At 43.7% G+C, this 15,308-nt stretch overlaps 2 long non-coding RNA genes across 2 annotated transcripts in view; one reads left to right on the top strand and one right to left on the bottom strand.

The window, feature by feature from the left end:
- Positions 1-234: 234 nt before the first annotated feature.
- On the top strand, positions 235-9,909 carry LOC308588627. Its single transcript, XR_014008835.1, has 3 exons — positions 235-455; positions 7,816-8,237; positions 9,794-9,909. It is a non-coding gene; the product is annotated as an uncharacterized lncRNA (long non-coding RNA).
- Positions 9,910-14,713: 4,804 nt separating this feature from the next.
- The window catches only part of LOC308588641, a 51,876-nt gene continuing 51,281 nt past the window's right edge, over positions 14,714-15,308 (bottom strand). Inside the window, exon 3 of the long non-coding RNA XR_014008853.1 lies at positions 14,714-14,808. This is a non-coding gene — a long non-coding RNA (uncharacterized lncRNA). The remainder of the gene's footprint in view (positions 14,809-15,308) is intronic.

The raw sequence follows: 15,308 nt of genomic DNA, 5'->3' as shown, positions 1-15,308 counted from the left end.
TTTGGTGTGTGACGACATCACTGTATGTAAATGAAGTCGTCATGGAGATAGGACAATGCTAGATGAACACTAGCATTCCTGTCCCACCCCAGCCCAAAAGACATTTAAAAGGTGCACTTTTCATTGCTACCCAGCAATTTTCACACACACCCCAAGCCATAAGCCGTATTTTAAAATATTGCTTTCTGCTTTATTTATGTGGAAAAATTGGAAAGGGAGGGAGTGTTGTGAATACCACTTGGGGTCAAAGGAGGAGTGCATAGAGGCAGTCATCTCAGGTGACACCAGCAGCCGTTTCCAGCCAGATCTCATGAGACCTCATAAGAGCTCCACAAGATCTCACTGGAACCCACCATTGCCACTTTCCAAGCACTGCCAAACGACCCAGCTAAGGGAGGCTTCATCAGGGTTGGGGAGGCAGCAAGCTGAGAGGACACCTTCCCATTTTGCCTCAGGTAGTGAAAGGAGAAATGCCAAGCCTGGTTTAGAGTCAAGAACTCTGAGTCACACAATGTATTCATCACACATACGGTGCAGTGATATACTTTGTATTGATCTTATTGATTTATTAAGAGCCAGTGTGGTGTAGTGGTTAAGAGCAATAGACTTGTAGTCTGGGGAACCGGATTCGCGTCTCCGCTCCTCCACATGCAGCTACTGGGTGACCTTGGGCTAGTCACACTTTGAAGTCTCTCAGCCCCACCACCTCTTTGTGTTTGTTGTGGGGGAGGAAGGGAAAGGAGAATGTTAGCCGCTTTGAAACTCCTTCGGGTAGTGATAAAGCAGGATATCAAATTCAAACTCTTCTTCTTCTTCTTCTTCTTCTTCTTCTTCTTCTTCTTCTTCTTTTGTACTGTATTGATCTTCATGTCATATTGTGTTGATCTTCTTGTCATTTCTGTTAAATTGTGTACCGCCTTGCTGTATTTTCGCTGCTGAAGAGTGTTCTATAAATAATGCTCTGTCCCAGCTTCTGCCAACATAGCAGTTCAAAAGCATACCTGTGCAAGTAGATAAATTGGTACCACTGTGGTGGGAAAGTAAACGGCATTGCTGTGCACTCTGGTTTCCATCACGGTGTTCCGTTGTGCCAGAAGCAGTTTAGTCCTGCTGGCCACGTGACCCAGAAAGCTGTAGGTGGAAAAATGCCGGCTCCCTCGGCCTGAAAAGTGAGATGAGTGCAGCAACCCCATAGTTGCCTTTGACAGGACTTAACCGTCCAGGGGTCCTTTACCTTTTTTTAAAAAAAAACCCTATAAATATTTAAATAAATAAACATTAACCAAAGTTCTAACTAGATGGCCAGTCAAGTAGCACAGACGAATGGTGAAGTGGGATGATGATGGAAGTGTCCTGCTGCTCCTTGGAGTGCTGTAGAGGCCATTGCCCCAAAATAGGTCTGTCTCCAGGGTTCTTATACTCTCTTATTACATGACAAGTAGACTGATGTGTTGACTGTAGGTCTTCTGGACTGCATGCCCCTTTTCTGGCTATTTGACTCAAAGGTCATCATCTCATGCCATTATCACTAGGTGTCACTAGGCAAACGGACACAACTGTCTCATTTCTTCTTCCCATGAATATTGTTTTTTAAAGTCCTGTTGAAATGAGCTAGCTATCATCCAAAGGAGCTTGCTTCTCCTCTTGCAGAGGCTGTCCTTTCAGCCCAAATATATCTGTTCCGCCTTTTCAAGCATTGCATTTTGAACTGATTCTATTATAAAGGTCAGTGAATACAGAGATGCCATTTTTGGCTCAGGCAGCCAAATGTCCTAGGAGAACCCTCTTTTTAAGTCCATCATTCACACACCAGATCCTGCCATCATCTGACCACATCCATGGTGCCAGCTGAGGCAATTCCCTTCATCCTTCTGTAAGAAAGAACTTGTCCCTGCTATCAAGAAGCTTCATCCACTTGGCTACAGAGCACAGGGGAAACCATCAATTTATCAACCAGAATAAATACATTTTACTCTGATGTGGTGGGCTCACAAATTACAATCCCTTTGCTGTATTTGAGGTAATGGAATTTGGATTTCCCAGAAGTTTCAGTGGGATATGACCCAAGACATGCAGATTCATTAATGGTGACTATAACCCAATGTAACTTTGGATACAACAAATACATCTGGATTTCACATAGCTTTCAGCTTAAGGCAGCAAAAAAGAAATACATAGTTGACTTCCTTGCAGCCACATTTTTGTGTCTTTCAAAGCCCTATAGAGTGCAATACAATTTGGAGAACGTAAGGTAGTGCTGCACCATAACATAAGCAGCAAATCACTTAATATTATTCTTAATGAAGCCCATCTGGTTGTGATCTAATGAGAACCACATTTAAGTCACTTTTTCCGTCTTCAAGAATGCCATACAGTCATAAGCAAGCAACACTTTCAAGATTATTTATGCTGCTATATTACAGACAGGAATCCCCAAGCCATTTACTTTTGTTTGGCATGGTTCTAATATAGTCCCACCAAAGTCACAATCAGGGCTTCAGGGAGTTGAATCAAGAGGGACCTGTGGTCTGACAAAGTATAAGCTTTCTATGTTATCGTGTGCCTTGCCAAGACGCAAGGGGTTCTTTTTTGTTTGTTTCTGGCAGACAATAAAAACACCAAGGTGGTTACTTTAACAAGTTTATTTGCTAGCAAAGAATACAAAGTAAAGCATTAAAAAAAATCAGATTTCTCATGGCTGGGGAAGCACCTCCAGAGCAACAGCTATTCCTCTCACTCCTTCAGTCTAAGGCAATGTCTTCAGTGTCTTCAATCTTTAATCTTAGCAGTGCTCCAGTCTCCCATATTTATATTATTTGGGTGTGGGAGTCATATCCCTGTGTTCAGCCAGAGGTAGTACCAATGGCATCATCTCAGGTACATCAAAGGCTTGGCAAGCTGCCCTCTTCTACTGTTTGTGTGAGAAGCACTAGTCCCTGTCATTCTCATGACTTTGATCCTGCAAGCACATGAATCAGTCCTCAATCTTGGCATTCAGTATCCAGATTGACCTCATGTCCTGATAAGCCTCTCTCTCTGTCCTGTCTCTGTAGTCTAAAAATCACCTCCGAAGTCTATTTATTTGTATTGTTTAATATTCCAGTGCTCTGTGTTTATAAAACCCAATAAAAAGTTATAATAATAAAAAATCAGCTCACATTGCATTAATCTGTCCTCACCTGATGCATCTCTAAACACAATTAAATCCTTAAAGGACACAGCCTAGAAGGTTATTAACTAAGCAAGTTCAGGCTTCTAAAAAGGCCCTGCTTAAACCATCAGAGAATGCCACCCTCTCCTTGTAACATAGCTCCTGCATATCTTCCCTAACGCTATGTTCCTAACCAATCCTAAAGCAATTGCCTAGGCATTCGAAAGAATCTCATGTACAACCTATTGGAAGTAAATGTAGGGTTTGCAAAGCCTCTGCTTCTGGCTCTGTGTAATGGATGCTAATGGAATGGGGTTTTTTTAGGAATGCTGGAGACTTGGGGAAATGATCTCTCTCAGCGGGCCAGCTCCTGATACTGAGGAAGTAAGCAAACCCAGCAGCTTCTCAAAGCTTTCCTTCAGGCAGAAAAAAAACCCACGTTTTTAAAATATAAAACCACATGTTACTTATGAAGGTCTCAAGTAGATGTATTTTAGTGTTGAAGCCCACCCCCACCCCTCTTCCAGCAAGATTGGAAGTGCAATTTGAAACATTTCTTACCATCGTTTTGTTCATGTCTCTTACAATGAAATATATTGAGTGGAAAGGAGAAAAAAGTTTTTAAGGTTTGGAGCAATTTAATTGTGGTTTCCTTTTAATACTGGAGCAATTATACATGTCACTAGCTGAAAAGCAGAATTACTTATTATGAAACACTAGCAATAGCTGACACCTTGATCCCAGTGCTATTAACCATTCCTGAAGTGCTCGTGGCAAGACCATTTTTCAAAATAAAGAAACACTAATTCCAAGGAAAGTATCATTTTCTCCTACTTATTTCCATGTGCTGATGGTCTCAGGTTACAGCCAACTAATTTAAACTTGCTTACACCAATTATTTCACACCATGGTCCTCTTTTTTTTTTTCTCTGGGCATATCAATCATCCAAATTAGTTCAGTTTTGTAATAAGAGTATAATTAAATCTTCCTTTTAAAAGAGCATAAGCAAATTTCACCTGAGCGTAATGACACCCTCATATCCGTTTCTTTCCTCAAGGTCCTCAGAAGTTATTTAATATACCAAACATGCATCAGAGGCCCAGTGTTTACCCTTTGGGAACAGATGGTACATCTCCCTTAACTTGTCCCAACATGTGAATGTAGCTCTCCACCCACCCACTCACTCAGTGTTCCAGCCCACAAGCACATGCAGGGATAAGACAGGTGAATGCCATCTGCATATGTCCAGTTCAACATATGCAGAAAACTACATGGATGATTTTCCAAATTATATCATATAGAATCATAGAATCATAGAATCATAGAGTTGGAAGAGACCACAAGGGCCATCGAGTCCAACCCCCTGCCAAGCAGGAAACACCATCAGAGCACTCCTGACATATGGTTGTCAAGCCTCTGCTTAAAGACCTCCAAAGCAGGAGACTCCACCACACTCCTTGGCAGCAAATTCCACTGTCGAACAGCTCTTACTGTCAGGAAGTTCTTCCTAATGTTTAGGTGGAATCTTCTTTCTTGTAGTTTGGCTCCATTGCTCCGTGTCCGCTTCTCTGGAGCAGCAGAAAACAACCTTTCTCCCTCCTCTATGTGACATCCTTTTATATATTTGAACATGGCTATCATATCACCCCTTAACCTTCTCTTCTCCAGGCTAAACATGCCCAGCTCTCTTAGCCGTTCCTCATAAGGCATCGTTTCCAGGCCTTTGACCATTTTGGTTGCCCTCCTCTGGACACGTTCCAGTTTGTCAGTGTTCTTCTTGAATTGTGGTGCCCAGAACTGGACACAGTACTCCAGGTGAGGTCTGACCAGAGCAGAATACAGTGGCACTATTACTTCCCTTGATCTAGATGCTATACTCCTATTGATGCAGCCCAGAATTGCATTGGCTTTTTTAGCTGCCGCGTCACACTGTTGGCTCATGTCAAGTTTGTGGTCAACCAAGACTCCTAGATCCTTTTCACATGTACTGCTCTCAAGCCAGGTGTCACCCATCTTGTATTTGTGCCTCTCATTTTTTTTTGCCCAAGTGCAATACTTTACATTTCTCCCTGTTAAAATTCATTTTGTTTGTTTTGGCCCAGTTCTCTAATCTGTCAAGGTCGTTTTGAAGTGTGATCCTGTCCTCTGGGGTGTTAGCCACCCCTCCCAGTTTGGTGTCATCTGCAAATTTGATCAGGATGCCCTTGAGTCCATCATCCAAGTCGTTGATAAAGATGTTGAATAAGACCGGGCCCAAGACAGAACCCTGTGGCACCCCACTAGTCACTCTTCTCCAGGATGAAGAGGAACCATTGATGAGCACCCTTTGGGTTCGGTCAGTCAGCCAGTTACAAATCCACTGAGTGGTAGCATAGTCAAGACCGCATTTTACCAGCTTCTTTACAAGAATATCATGGGGCACCTTGTCAAATGCCTTGCTGAAATCAAGGTAGGCTACATCCACTGCGTTCCCTTCATCTACCAGGCTTGTAATTCTGTCAAAAAACGAGATCAGGTTAGTCTGACATGACTTATTTTTCAGAAATCCATGCTGACTATTGGTGATCACAGCATTCCTTTCTAGGTGCTCACAGACTGTTTGCTTAATGATCTGCTCCAGAATCTTCCCTGCTATTGATGTCAGACTGACTGGGCGGTAATTATTTGGGTCCTCTCTTTTCCCCTTTTTGAAAATAGGGACAACATTTGCCCTCCTCCAGTCTGCCGGGACTTCGCCTGTTCTCCAGGAATTCTCAAAGATGACTGCCAGTGGTTCTGAGATCACATCTGCCAGTTCTTTTAATACTCTTGGATGCAGTTCATCTGGCCCTGGAGACTTGAATACATCTAAACTAGCCAAATATTCTTGTATTATCTCCTTAGTTATTCTGGGCTGTGTTTCCTTTGCTGAATCATTTGCTCCAAATTCTTCAGGTCGGGCATTGTTTTCTTTATCGGAGAAGACTGAGGCAAAGAAGGCATTGAGGAGTTCAGCCCTTTCTGTGTCCCCTGTTTGCATTTCACCATCTTCTCCTCTGAGTGACCCCACTGTTTCTTTGTTCTTCCTTTTGCTACGAACATACCCATAAAAGCCTTTTTTGTTGCTTTTAACCTCTCTAGCAAGCCTGAGTTCATTCTGTGCTTTAGCTTTTCTGACTTTGTGTCTACACATGCTGGCTATTTGTTAGAATTCCTCATTGGTGGTTTCCCCCCTTTTCCATTTTTTGTACACATCCTTTTTTAATCTTAATTCAGTTAAAAGTTCTTTAGATAGCCACCCTGGCTTCTTTAGGTACCTTCCATGCTTCCGTCTCATTGGTATTGCCTGACGTTGTGCTTTTACTATCTCCCTCTTAACAAACTCCCAGCCATCATGAACTCCCTTTCCTTTTAGTATTGCTGTCCATGGGATCTCACCCAGCACTTCCCTAAGTTTTATGAAGTCGGCTTTCTTAAAGTCAAGAAATTGAGCCCTAGTATGCATGGCTGCTCCTTTCCGCTGTATAGTAAACTTCAGAAGAGCATGATCACTCGCGCCTAATGATCCATCCACATCTACCCCACTAACCAGGTCATCAACATTGGTTAGGACCAGATCTAAAATGGCTGTTCCTCTTGTTGCTTCTCCCACTTTCTGGACAATGAAGTTGTCTGCAAGGCGAGTGAGGAATCTGTTTGACCTTATGCTCTTGGCTGAGTTTGACGTCCAACAAATATCCGGGTAATTGAAGTCCCCCATTACTACTATCTCCCTTCCTTTTGCATGCTTGGCCATCTGTTCCAGGAAGGCATCATCTATGTCCTCCGTTTGGCTTGGGGATCTATAGTAAACTCCCACAATGAGGTCTCTGTTATTCTTCTCTCCCTTAATTTTGACCCAAATGCTCTCACTTTGTACCTTGGTACTTGGAACTGCTGTGGTCTAAACCACTGAGCCTCTTGGGCTTGCCGATCTGCAGGTTGGCGGATCGAGTCTCCATGACAGGGTGAGCTCCCATTGCTCTGTCCCAGCTCCTGCTAACCTAGCAGTTCAAAAGCAAACCAGTGCCAAGTAGATAAATAGTTACCACTGAGGCAGGAAGGTAAACGGCGTTTCTGTGCACTCTGGTTTCTGTCACCGTGTTCCGTGGCACCAGAAGTGGTTTAGTCATGCAGGCAACATGACCAGGAAAGCTGTCTGTGGACAAACACCGGCTCCCTTGGCCTGAAAGCAAGATGAGTACCACAACCCCATAGTAGCCTTTGACTGGACTTAACCTTCCAGGGGTCCTTTACTTTTTACATGTGGAGCCAGTGCTAATGCACTGGGTGAGCAAGAGTCTACACTGGACCTCAGTGAGGGATATTGCCCAATATTATCCAGTCTGGCCCATGGATAATGCAGAACAAATGATGACCTGGTTTGAACCAAATGCTGTGAGATTAGAGTACACTTTGGGGAATAGACATTGCTCATACATTTTCCCTCCTGTAAAAAAATGAGAAAAGTGTCACTCGGCTTTTGATGCTCAAAAGGAAGGTGCACACAGATTAATATGAATGAATGTTTTAGGTGTTCATGTGTTATGCTAAATTTTTGTTTTGCATTGCATTGTATTGTATATTAAGAGTCTGTATTACATTTTATGCTTCAGTGTGGGAGTGTTGTTTATTTCTCATCTAGGGCCTTTGTGATGTTCCCCAACTACCTTGAATATAGACGTCTGGATCCCACGCAACAAATGAGTAACACAATTGGACATTTATTTCCTACAAAATATGATAATCTGGAAATGCCCTTTAAATGCTCCTAAGTATCAGAATGTTTTTGTCTGTTTCAACACTCGCATTCTTTCCAGAATTAACGGGGAGCGAATTATCAAGTGACTAGTTATATTTGGTCCCACAACCTTTGTACGAGGTGACTTAGTGCTGGACTGCTCGGTTTCAACCCACCTTCTGCAGGAAGTGAACAGAGCCATTTGGCACATAAATTAGCTGAGCTGGGAATTTTCTATCCCTTAATGAACTTTTCCATTTAACATTACCAGAAAAATACACCAAGGAATCTTAAGAGCTTCATCATCCTTGGAGCTGCGAAGTATGGTATGTGCATTAGTGAAGGTCACTGATTAATTCTGTCTCCATCTAAATAAAACTGGTTGCAGTAGTCTGATCCAAGGATAGCTGCAACATCAGCTGTTGTGTGCTAATACCATAGAACTTTTTTAATGCTAGGCAGAGCAATCCTAATTCTGATGGCGGGGGGAGCCTGAACAGCTGCAGTGTTCTAGATTTTCACAGTCTACAAGGGCAGGGTGGGAAACATGCAACCAGAAAAGAAACTAATGGCATAAAAATGAGAGCCGCATCATAGTGACCCAGGAAACACCACCAGTGGCAATTAGGGACTCTAGTAACAATGATGTCTACATTCTGCTCACATTCAGAGGGGACCAATGATGGGGCCATGCCTACTGCACACTTTCGGAATCATCACACACACACACACTAAGTACAATGATGTCATAAAGGTAAAGGTAAAGGTACCCCCTGCCCGTACGGGCCAGTCGTGTCCGACTCTGGGGTTGCGAGCCCATGTCGCTTAAGAGGCCGGGGGCCAGCACTGTCCGAAGACACTTCTGGGTCACGTGGCCAGCGTGACAAGCTGCATCTGGCGAGCCAGCGCAGCACACGAAAACGCCATTTACCTTCCCGCTAGTAAGCGGTCCCTATTTATCTACTTGCACCCGGGGGTGCTTTCGAACTGCTAGGTTGGCAGGCGCTGGGACCGAGCAACGGGAGCACACCCCGCCGCGGGGATTTGAACCGCCGACCATACGATCAGCAAGTCCTAGGCGCTGAGGTTTTACCCACAGCGCCACCCGCGTCCCTTTTAATGATGTCATAGCAACCCTATTTCTTCAGCCTCGGTGTCTGAACCAGCAATAGGGACCCCTACAGACACACTTGGTATCCTATTATGCTCTTCACAACCACTGCATGGATTTTCTCTATACTGCTGCATATAGAGGGAGAGGAGGGGTGGTTACTGGTGGCATGGAAGAAACTGCCGACATCTCTGGAAAATGATAGATATGCTATCATTTGCCAGCAATGCCCTTCCACAGTCTACATGGGACAAGCAGGCCAACCCCTACACAAAACTGGTGTGATTCTGATCTCAGAAGTGGCAACAGTCAGCAACAGTCAGGACACTCTGTTTCTGACCTGAACATAATTCTTTACATGTCAGTGCCTTCTTTTTAGGAGTGGAATGCAAGACAGAAAAGTTGACTGGAAGTCTGGAAGTTAATTTGAAGTTGGACTGAATTGTGCTTAGCAATTACTCGTGGTTCTTCAGTCTGCTTATTTCAGACTTGACCAGTGTGTTCTTCGGAAGATCTTGTGGCCAAAAAAGGTCACATCATTACAGAATTGAGGCAAAATCTACAACAGCGAGAACAAATTTGATACTGTGGTTAAGTCCCTGAGTCAGCTGCAGAAACATCTGCACTGGTTCTTAGGGTAGCAGCTGCCTCCGATCATGGTGTAGAGTGGGATGTGTGGGATGCAATTTAAACCACAAGAGGCATGTAGATGGGAGTGCTGCATCCTTGCCCACCTACTTCTCTCCCTCTTCCCCTTTCTCTCTTGTATAGGCATAAGAAACTGCCTTCACCAAGTTATACCATTGAACTATCTAGCTCAATATTGTCAACACTGGCTGACAGTGCTTCAAGCAGGAGTCTTTCTTGACCCTACTTTAAGATACTTGCATGTACTACACTTGCATTGACTACACTTTGGTTCTTCACCACCACCAACAACAACAACACCTAAAGTGCCTCACCTGGGAGAGACATGTTAACATGATGAAAAGAAAGAAGTGTCAATGGCCCAACTAAGAGGAATCTTGGGCCTAGGCTGACAGAGGCTGCCAAGGTGATGGGGTGTGAGAGAGAGGTGGCAGGAGAATAGTTTCTTTAGCAAGGTGTGCTGGGAAGAAGAAGGGAGAACAGAGGGATAGATCCATGTGAGGCGGGCTGACTGGAGGCTGGCTGAGAGAGATGCCTTGAGCTCCAGTGCCACACAGAAGAAGAAGAAGAAGAGGAAGAGGAGTTTGGATTTGATATCCGGCTTTATCACTACCCGAAGGAGTCTCAAAGTGGCTAACATTCTCCTTTCCCTTCCTCCCCCACAGCAAACACTCTGTGAGGTGAGTGAGGCTGAGAGACTTCAGAGAAGTGTGACTGGCCCAAGGTCACCCAGCAGCTGCATGTGGAGGAGCGGAGACATGAACCTGGTTCACCAGATTACGAGTCTACTGCTTTTAACCACCCACCACATCGGCTCTCTGTGGGGAACAAGCCCCTGTAACTCCCTCCCTCCAAACTCAAGTGTAAATATGTGGGAGGGGGGACTATTTTTTAAAGCTATTACAGCCTCTGCCACATCTTGATTCTCAAATGAACATAGACCCTGTCTGAGCACCTGAAACCCCCTGGAATCTTGCTATCACTCAGCAGAAAGTGCCCAACTTTTGTAACCCCCTCACCTTCCCTTTATACTTGATTGGGTCAGTGTGGCATTTAAATATACATAAGAACATAAAAAGAGCCCTGGTGGATTAGGACAGAGGCCCATCTAGTCCAGCATCTTGTTCTCACAGTGGCCAACTTGTTGCCTACTGTCCAAAAGTCCAAAAGCAGCACAGCAGCAATCTTTCCACTTGGGATTCCCAGCAATTAGCACCCAATATGTCTGGGAGCTACCTCTAACTGGCCCCCAACACTTCTGTCCATCTCATGTGTAGTTGTTTCTTAGAGACACATCCATTTCTATCGTGAGAATATAGGTCTACAGATAAGACATGGCTTTAGCCAACCTGTTTTTTTATTGAATGTTGGGAAACTACTCAGATCTCTGGAAAATGTTTTGCTTAGACACACAGCTAGTGGAATTCTCTGCTCTCGGGTTCCATCTTTTTTGCTAGATTTTCCTAACTGCTCCATAAAGAATAGCTCTGGGGCCAAATATATCAATTCAGAATTCTGCTTTGAAAAGGTAATCTTAGACATCTGGGAACTACTATTACGTTTTGTGGGGTTTTTTGTTTTTTGCTTTTTTATTCAATCTTCTGCCAAATGTCTTCCCAGTTAAATGCTGGAAGGAAAAGTTTTTGTGCTAGTTCCCCTTCCATATTTCTTCTAGAGCAGGGATAGGAGGACTTTGTCCTACCAGATCTTCTTAGACTCCAACTGCCAACAGCCCCAACCAGTATGGTCCATGGTTAGGGATGATGGGAGTTGGAGCTCTACAACATCTGGAGGTTCACAAGCTTTCCATCCCTGTTCTAGAGTTTTATGTGACAATGTTGTACTTCAGTTCTTCTGGCTATAGGATTTGGTGAGAGCCCTGTTATGTCAGCTAGACATGCTCTTTCCATGACATATGTGCTAGTGGAATACCCCAGATATGCCAGCATAATGGCTAAATTAGGAATGAAGTCATGGGTGGGCTGGGGCAGTGAATGGAAGGAGCAGACTTAGGACTGTACCCAACTAAGTTCTGTTCAGATTAGAGCCACTGAAATTAACCTAAATTAGTAGTATCTATTAATTTCAGTGGGTTTACCCTGTGTAGGACTAGCATTGGATACAACTGTATGCTACACACCTCTAGACCATGGCCCAGTTCTCCAATATGTTAAGGTATTCTTGAATCCCAATTCTGTCTTCTGCATCATTGGCTACCTCTCCCAGTTTGGCAAGACTACACAAAGGAAGCACTTCCACAAAAAGCTTTCCTCCAGAACACTCCTAGGGACTTGAGCCCATTGCTAAGTCTTCTCTGGTCTGAATCCTAACAGGTGTCTATTTGGGGACTTCAACAAACAATAATACAGGCTAGATACACACCATACAGTTAAAGCACAATAGTCCAGCGCCGAGGGCCTTCTGGCGGTTCCCTCATTGCGAGAAGCAAAGCTACAGGGAACCAGGCAGAGGGCCTTCTCGGTAGTGGCGCCCGCCCTGTGGAACGCCCTCCCACCAGATGTCAAAGCGATAAACAACTACCTGACATTCAGAAGACATCTGAAGGCAGCCCTGTTCAGAGAAGTTTTTAACATGTGATATTTTAGTGTATTTTTGGTTTCTATGGAAGCCGCCCAGAGTGGCTGGGGAGGCCCAGCCAGATGGGCGGGGTATAAATATAAATTATTATTATTATTATTATTATTATTATTATTATTATTATTATTACTAATTATCTCTATTACTTAAAGCACATGACTTCCACCAAAGAATCCTGTTAACTAGTTTATTAAGTGTGCTGGGAATTCATTGCTCTGTAACGGGTAAACTACAGTTCCCAAGATTCTTTGCAGGAAGTCACATGCTTTAAATACACTTTAAATGTATTGTGTGCACACTTAGACTCCACTCCAACAACTGGCAGTGTCTAAACAACCATTCCACCTACACAGAAAGGAGGAAATACTCAATGCAAACCATAACTGTTGTTGTGTGTCTTCCATGTCTACCTCACTCACCCACTCCCTTTCTCATATAGGATTCTTGTTTATTTTAAAGAGTAAGGTAAAAGTAAAGGCAAAGGACCCCTGTACAGTTAAGTCTAGTTGAATTCAACTTTGGGGTCCGGCACTCATTTTCACTAGTGCTAAACTGAAGATTGGCCACTTTCCCCCCTGCACATATTACTAAAATGCATCCTTTCTTCTTGTGATTTTTTTCTGCTCATTTTTTTTTGGGGGGGGGGGAATTATTAGCCTCTCCTCCCTTAAGTGTATGTGAGTGAGTGGGCATGCATGTAATTGTGGCCTAGGCATAATTTATTAATTACATAGCTATCTGAGATTGAAAACTTGTGCCATTAAAGTTAATAGAAGCAGCATGTGCTCAACTCAGGCCTTTTATTAAGCTGCCTTGAAAACAGTTTAAAATGTGGTGCTTTGAGCATCCAAGTCCTCTGATGTTACGATGCATAAAGAGGGAATTAGTGGAGGATATATAGCTATCAAGTTGCCAGAGGATTTTGCAATTATTACTGATGCATACAGAGCTTTAAACTGCCGTGCTAATGATCTACTCTATTCCCCACTGTGTCGTTAATTTCCATCCTGATCAAGCGACTTGGTAAGGACCCATGTAAAAATAAAGTGGAAGAAGAGTTTGAACCTTCTCACATAGCACGATTCAATCTAGGGTCAACATTAGACTGAGATTCCTGGTCCTGATTTCATCATGAGTTCAGCATCGTACAGTATTTAAAGATCACAGTGAGACAAAGATCCTGATTCCAGTAGCCTTTTGTAATATGATGTCAATCATACTATCTGCTTTACAGGGCTGCTGCAGATATTACTGAGGTATTGTTCCCCATATTCACATATTATCTGTGTGCAAGGCATTGATGTGGAGAGCAAAGGGGCAGTCTGCATTTTTCATCCCACCTCAACATCATGCTTTTTCCATGCACAAACCATGAGCTGTGTGTGGCAATGTGAGCAGAAAACCAAATGCACAAACTCCTGGTCAGGGGAGCCTTTAGCCTATGTGCTGCCAGGGTGCAAAAATCTGCCCAGCACCCCCAAATTTGACAAGCGCCGCTGTTGTGAATGACAAGGGCCGCCGCTGGTGCAGCACATCTTTGGTAAATGAGCGCACAAAGTTGAAAGTCCTTTAGTGAAGCAGTAGGTATACATTTTGGTAATATCTAGGTATATATGTATTTTGGTTTTCTAGCTTGATCAAAATTATTTATTATTTCATATCAGGTAGATAGTTAAGAGCTTAGATGGTTTCAGTGGTGGGCACTGGGCACCCCCCCCCCAGAATTCTGCGCCCGGGTGCTCTGCACCCCTTGCACCCCGGGTAAAGACGGCCCTGCTCCTGGTATTAAGCAGAGGCTCTGTGTGGATTGGGCCTTGCAAACAATCACACTCAGGGCTTTTTGTTTCAGCTGGAACTCGTGGGTATTCAGTTCCAGCACCTCTCAGGTGGGCACCATTGCCATTATAAGAGAACGGTTCTTGTGAGTTCTGGCACCTCTTCCTCTAGAAAAATAGCACCGGAACCCTGATTTTTCCAGGGTTCTAAAATACACTCAGAGCCTCTATTAGTACAGGAGTCCCCTGCCTCAATTGCCAGAGGGGTTTAACAGTAAATCTCCCTTGACAGAGGGATCTTCTAACAACTATCAGACCCTTAACAAACTACAGCTCCCAGAATTCTTCGGATGAAGCCATAACTGTTTAAAGTGGCATGATAATGCCTTAAATCTACTGTAGGTGGCTGCAGAATGCCTGAAGAGTGGAGAAAAACTGGGCTCTGGTTCCACATCATTTTGATTTGGTTTTACCTCAAGATTTTCCCTTCCCCGTCACCTCCACTTTTCCATCTGCAGTAATTAATTACAGAATCCCAACAAGGGTAAATATAACTCTCTTGATATATGGAACAAATCAGCCATGGGAAGGCACTGGAGATGAAAGAGGGGAAACAGCGTGGTGTATACTAAAATTTGAGATCACATTTTCCACTTCATATTGAACAGGCCCCTGTAGCTCTCCATTTAAGAGCAGTTTGATCTGTAGCCATTAGAGAAGGTGATAATGTTTAACTCCAGGCCAGATGCAATGCATATCAAAACTCTGCAAAAGAAATGGGGGGGGGGGAGAGTCAAACAAGCAAATTAGGCCATTCTTTGTCCTGGGCAGTTGGCAAGTTGACAATATCGGTTCCCAGAGTATATACGCACATTTTCTTTTTCCTGCTGACATCATAGATACAGATTACTGAAGCGCTACAACACCCTCTAAAACTCGTGACTAGAAATGATACCAGGCACCATAGGCAACAGTTTCTCTCTAAGAACAGCACCCTCGAGTGTCTGCAAAGAATTATTACTCCGCTCCATTCTGAGGTCACAGAACAAAAGAGCACCGACACCATCCCACCAGCCAGTCATGAATAAGAAATGAAAGATTGTGTGGGAATGAACCCAAGATTGCTAGCAACACATGGGGGCTCTTTCTGCCAGGGAACTGAAGCTTTCTCTGTACAGCAGCTAGAGAAGTGTCTAGCTATGCCATTGTGCTTAGTGGAATAATTTTGCAGTTGATATCCATGCTGCAGAAATCATTTGTCTGGT

This window comes from Podarcis bocagei (genome assembly GCF_964188305.1).
Source record: "Podarcis bocagei genome assembly, chromosome: 6".
NCBI lineage: Eukaryota > Metazoa > Chordata > Lepidosauria > Squamata > Lacertidae > Podarcis > Podarcis bocagei.
The sequence above is the reverse complement of the archived record's forward strand: the minus strand, read 5'-3'. Positions and strand labels throughout refer to the sequence as shown.